Raw genomic sequence first — 6,000 nt, forward strand, 5'->3', positions numbered from 1 at the left:
GCAGATTTATCTCAAGGGAAGGGGCCTGACGGACATATTTCGAGATATTTCTTCTTCTTGTTGTTCTTCTTCTGCACAGCTAAACTGGAAGTGGCATTTCCAGCTCGCAATAGTGCAGAGTTATCTGAAAGAAAGGGGCCACGGTGTTTCTGTATCTCTATTATGTTGGTGCGGCTTCGGAACTTTTAAATATCTCGATATATCTCGAGAACTACGCTTCTGATCAAAAAATATCATAGAACGTAAATGGTGGGAAACATAATTCTCTACAAAAAAGGTCTCTTAACATTTTGCCATAGCTCGCTTCGTTTCCGAGATATTTGCAGATTTATCTCAAGGGAAGGGGTCTGACGGACATATTTCGAGATATTTCTTCTTCTTGTTGTTCTTCTTCTGCACAGCTAAGCTGGAAGTGGCATTTGCAGCTCGCAATAGTGCAGAGTTATCTCAAAGAAAGGGGCCACGGTGTTTCTGTATCTCTATTATGTTGGTGCGGCTTCGGAACTTTTAAATATCTCGATATATCTCGAAAACTACGCTTCTGATCAAAAAATATCATAGAACATGAATTGTAGGAAACATAATTCTCTACAGAAAACGTCTCTTAACATTTTGCCATAGCTCGCTTCGTTTCCGAGATATTTGCAGATTCAGCTCAAAGGAACTGGCCTGACGGACATATTTCGAGATATTTCTTCTTCTTGTTGTTCTTCCTCTGCACAGCTAAGCTGGAAGTGGCATTTGCAGCTCGCAATAGTGCAGAGTTGTCTCAAAGAAAGGGGCCACGGTGTTTCTGTATCTCTATTATGTTGGTGCAGCTTCGGAACTTTTAAATATCTTGATATATCTCGAGAACTACGCATCTGATCAAAAAATATCATAGAACATAAAAAGTAGAAAACTTAATTCTCTACAAAAAAGGTCTCTCAACATTTTGCCACAGCTCGCTTCGTTTCCGAGATATATGCAGATTTATCTCAAGGGAAGGGGCCTGACGGACATATTTCGAGATATTTCTTCTTCTTGTTGTTCTTCTTCTGCACAGCTAAGCTGGAAGTGGCATTTGCAGCTCGCAATAGTGCAGAGTTATCTCAAAGAAAGGGGCCACGGTGTTTCTGTATCTCTATTATGTTGGTGCGGCTTCGGAACTTTTAAATATCTCGATATATCTCGAAAACTACGCTTCTGATCAAAAAATATCATAGAACATGAATTGTAGGAAACATAATTCTCTACAGAAAACGTCTCTTAACATTTTGCCATAGCTCGCTTCGTTTCCGAGATATTTGCAGATTCAGCTCAAAGGAACTGGCCTGACGGACATATTTCGAGATATTTCTTCTTCTTGTTGTTCTTCCTCTGCACAGCTAAGCTGGAAGTGGCATTTGCAGCTCGCAATAGTGCAGAGTTATCTCAAAGAAAGGAGCCACTGTGTTTCTGTATCTCTATTATGTTGGTGCGGCTTCGGAACTTTTAAATATCTTGATATATCTCGAGAACTACGCATCTGATTGAAAAATATCATAGAACATAAAAAGAAGGAAACTTAATTCTCTACAAAAAAGGTCTCTTAACATTTTGCCATAGCTCGCTTCCTTTCCGAGATATTTGCAGATTTATCTCAAGGGAAGGGGCCGACGGACATATTTCGAGATATTTCTTCTTCTTGTTGTTCTTCCTCTGCACAGCTAAGCTGGAAGTGGCATTTGCAGCTCGCAATAGTGCAGAGTTATCTCAAAGAAAGGGGCCACGGTGTTTCTGTATCTCTATTATGTTGGTGCGGCTTCGGAACTTTTAAATATTTTGATATATCTCGAGAACTACGCATCTGATCAAAAAATATCATAGAACATAAAAAGTAGGAAACTTAATTCTCTACAAAAAAGGTCTCTTAACATTTTGCCATAGCTCGCTTCGTTTCCGAGATATTTGCAAATTTATCTCAAGGGAAGGGGCCTAACGGACATATTTCGAGATATTTCTTCTTCTTGTTGTTCTTCTTCTGCACAGCTAAACTGGAAGTGGCATTTCCAGCTCGCAATAGTGCAGAGTTATCTCAAAGAAAGGGGCCACGGTGTTTCTGTATCTCTATTATGTTGGTGCGGCTTCGGAACTTTTAAATATCTTGATATATCTCGAGAACTACGCATCTGATCAAAAAATACCATACAACATAAAAAGTAGGAAACTTAATTCTCTACAAAAAAGGTCTCTTAACATTTTGCCATAGCTCTCTTCGTTTCCGAGATATTTGCAGATTTATCTCAAGGGAAGGGGCCTGACGGACATATTTCGAGATATTTCTTCTTCTTGTTGTTCTTCTTCTGCACAGCTAAGCTGGAAGTGGCATTTGCAGCTCGCAATAGTGCAGAGTTATCTCAAAGAAAGGGGCCACGGTGTTTCTGTATCTCTATTATGTTTGTGCGGCTTCGGAACTTTTAAATATCTTGATATATCTCGAGAACTACGCATCTGATCATTAAATATCATAGAACATAAAAAGTAGGAAACTTAGTTCTCTACAAAAAAGGTCTCTGAACATTTTACCATAGCTCTCTTCGTTTCCGAGATATTTGCAGATTTATCTCAAGGGAAGGGGCCTGACGGACATATTTCGAGATATTTCTTCTTCTTGTTGTTCTTCTTCTGCACAGCTAAGCTGGAAGTGGCATTTGCAGCTCGCAATAGTGCAGAGTTATCTCAAAAAAAGGGGCCACGGTGTTTCTGTATCTCTATTATGTTGGTGCGGCTTCGGAACTTTTAAATATCTTGATATATCTCGAGAACTACGCATCTGATCAAAAAATATCGTAGAACATAAAAAGTAGGAAACTTAATTCTGTACAAATAAGGTCTCTTAACATTTTGCCATAGCTCGGTTCGTTCCCGAGATATTTGCAGATTTATCTCAAGGGAAGGGGCCTGACGGACATATTTCGAGATATTTCTTCTTCTTGTTGTTCTTCTTCTGCACAGCTAAGCTGGAAGTGGCATCTGCAGCTCGCAATAGTGCAGAGTTACCTCAAAGAAAGGGGCCACGGTGTTTCTGTATCTCTATTATGTTGGTGCGGCTTCGGAACTTTTAAATATCTGGATATATCTCGAGAACTACGCATCTGATCAAAAAATATCATAGAACATAAAAAGTAGGAAACTTAATTCTCTACAAAAAAGGTCTCTTAAGATTTTGCCATAGCTCGCTTCGTTTCCGAGATATTTGCAGATTTATCTCAAGGGAAGGGGCCTGACGGACATATTTCGAGATATTTCTTCTTCTTGTTGTTCTTCTTCTGCACAGCTAAGCTGGAAGTGGCATTTGCAGCTCGCAATAGTGCAGAGTTATCTCAAAGAAAGGGGCCACGGTGTTTCTGTATCTCTATTATGTTGGTGCGGCTTCGGATCTTTTAAATATCTCGATATATCTCGAAAACTACGCTTCTGATCAAAAAATATCATAGACCGTAAATTCTGGGAAACATAATTCTCTACAAAAAAGGTCTCTTAACATTTTGCCATAGCTCGCTTCGTTTCCGAGATATTTGCAGATTTATCTCAAGGGAAGGGTCCTGACGGACATATTTCGGGATATTTCTTCTTCTTGTTGTTCTTCTTCTGCACAGCTAAACTGGAAGTGGCATTTCTAGCTCGCAATAGTGCAGAGTTATCTCAAAGAAAGGGGCCACTGTGTTTCTGTATCTCTATTATGTTGGTGCGGCTTCGGAACTTTTAAATATCTTGATATATCTCGAGAACTACGCATCTGATCAAAAAATATCGTAGAACATAAAAAGTAGGAAACTTAATTCTGTACAAATAAGGTCTCTTAACATTTTGCCATAGCTCGGTTCGTTCCCGAGATATTTGCAGATTTATCTCAAGGGAAGGGGCCTGACGGACATATTTCGAGATATTTCTTCTTCTTGTTGTTCTTCTTCTGCACAGCTAAGCTGGAAGTGGCATTTGCAGCTCGCAATAGTGCAGAGTTACCTCAAAGAAAGGGGCCACGGTGTTTCTGTATCTCTATTATGTTTGTGCGGCTTCGGAACTTTTAAATATCTGGATATATCTCGAGAACTACGCATCTGATCAAAAAATATCATAGAACATAAAAAGTAGGAAACTTAATTCTCTACAAAAAAGGTCTCTTAAGATTTTGCCATAGCTCGCTTCGTTTCCGAGATATTTGCAGATTTATCTCAAGGGAAGGGGCCTGACGGACATATTTCGAGATATTTCTTCTTCTTGTTGTTCTTCTTCTGCACAGCTAAGCTGGAAGTGGCATTTGCGGCTCGCACTAGTGCAGGGTTATCTCAAAGAAAGGGGCCACGGTGTTTCTGTATCTCTATTATGTTGGTGCGGCTTCGGAACTTTTAAATATCTCGATATATCTCGAAAACTACGCTTCTGATCAAAAAATATCATAGAACATAAACTGTAGGAAACATAATTCTCTACAAAAAAGGTCTCTTAACATTTTGCCATAGCTCGCTTCGTTTCCGAGATATTTGCAGATATATCTCAAGGGAAGGGGCCTGACGGACATATTTCGAGATATTTCTTCTTCTTGTTGTTCTTCTTCTGCACAGCTAAGCTGGAAGTGGCATTTGCAGCTCGCAATAGTGCAGAGTTATCTCAAAGAAAGGGGCCACGGTGTTTCTGTATCTCTATTATGTTGGTGCGGCTTCGAAACTTTTAAATATCTTGATATATCTCGAGAACTACGCTTGTGATCAAAAAATATCATAGAACATAAAAAGTAGGAAACTTAATTCTCTACAAAAAAGGTCTCTTAACATTTTGCCATACCTCGCTTCGTTTCCGAGATATTTGCAGATTTATCTCAAGGGAAGGGGCCTGACGGACATATTTCGAGATATTTCTTCTTCTTGTTGTTCTTCTTCTGCACAGCTAAGCTGGAAGTGGCATTTGCGGCTCGCACTAGTGCAGAGTTATCTCAAAGAAAGGGGCCACGGTGTTTCTGTATCTCTATTATGTTGGTGCGGCTTCGGAACTTTTAAATATCTCGATGTATCTCGAAAACTACGCTTCTGATCAAAAAATATCATACAAGATAAATTGTAGGAAACATAATTCTCTACAAAAAAGGTCTCTTAACATTTTGCCATAGCTCGCTTCGTTTCCGAGATATTTGCAAATATATCTCAAGGGAAGGGGCCTGACGGACATATTTCGAGATATTTCTTCTTCTTGTTGTTCTTCTGCTGCACAGCTAAGCTGGAAGTGGCATTTGCAGCTCGCAATAGTGCAGAGTTATCTCAAAGAAAGGGGCCACGGTGTTTCTGTATCTCTATTATGTTTGTGCGGCTTCGGAACTTTTAAATATCTTGATATATCTCGAGAACTACGCATCTGATCATTAAATATCATAGAACATAAAAAGTAGGAAACTTAGTTCTCTACAAAAAAGGTCTCTGAACATTTTACCATAGCTCTCTTCGTTTCCGAGATATTTGCAGATTTATCTCAAGGGAAGGGGCCTGACGGACATATTTCGAGATATTTCTTCTTCTTGTTGTTCTTCTTCTGCACAGCTAAGCTGGAAGTGGCATTTGCAGCTCGCAATAGTGCAGAGTTATCTCAAAAAAAGGGGCCACGGTGTTTCTGTATCTCTATTATGTTGGTGCGGCTTCGGAACTTTTAAATATCTTGATATATCTCGAGAACTACGCATCTGATCAAAAAATATCGTAGAACATAAAAAGTAGGAAACTTAATTCTGTACAAATAAGGTCTCTTAACATTTTGCCATAGCTCGGTTCGTTCCCGAGATATTTGCAGATTTATCTCAAGGGAAGGGGCCTGACGGACATATTTCGAGATATTTCTTCTTCTTGTTGTTCTTCTTCTGCACAGCTAAGCTGGAAGTGGCATCTGCAGCTCGCAATAGTGCAGAGTTACCTCAAAGAAAGGGGCCACGGTGTTTCTGTATCTCTATTATGTTGGTGCGGCTTCGGAACTTTTAAATATCTGGATATATCT

Source organism: Osmia lignaria, unplaced genomic scaffold (assembly GCF_051020975.1).
Source record: "Osmia lignaria lignaria isolate PbOS001 unplaced genomic scaffold, iyOsmLign1 scaffold0001, whole genome shotgun sequence".
Classification (NCBI taxonomy): Eukaryota; Metazoa; Arthropoda; class Insecta; order Hymenoptera; family Megachilidae; genus Osmia; species Osmia lignaria.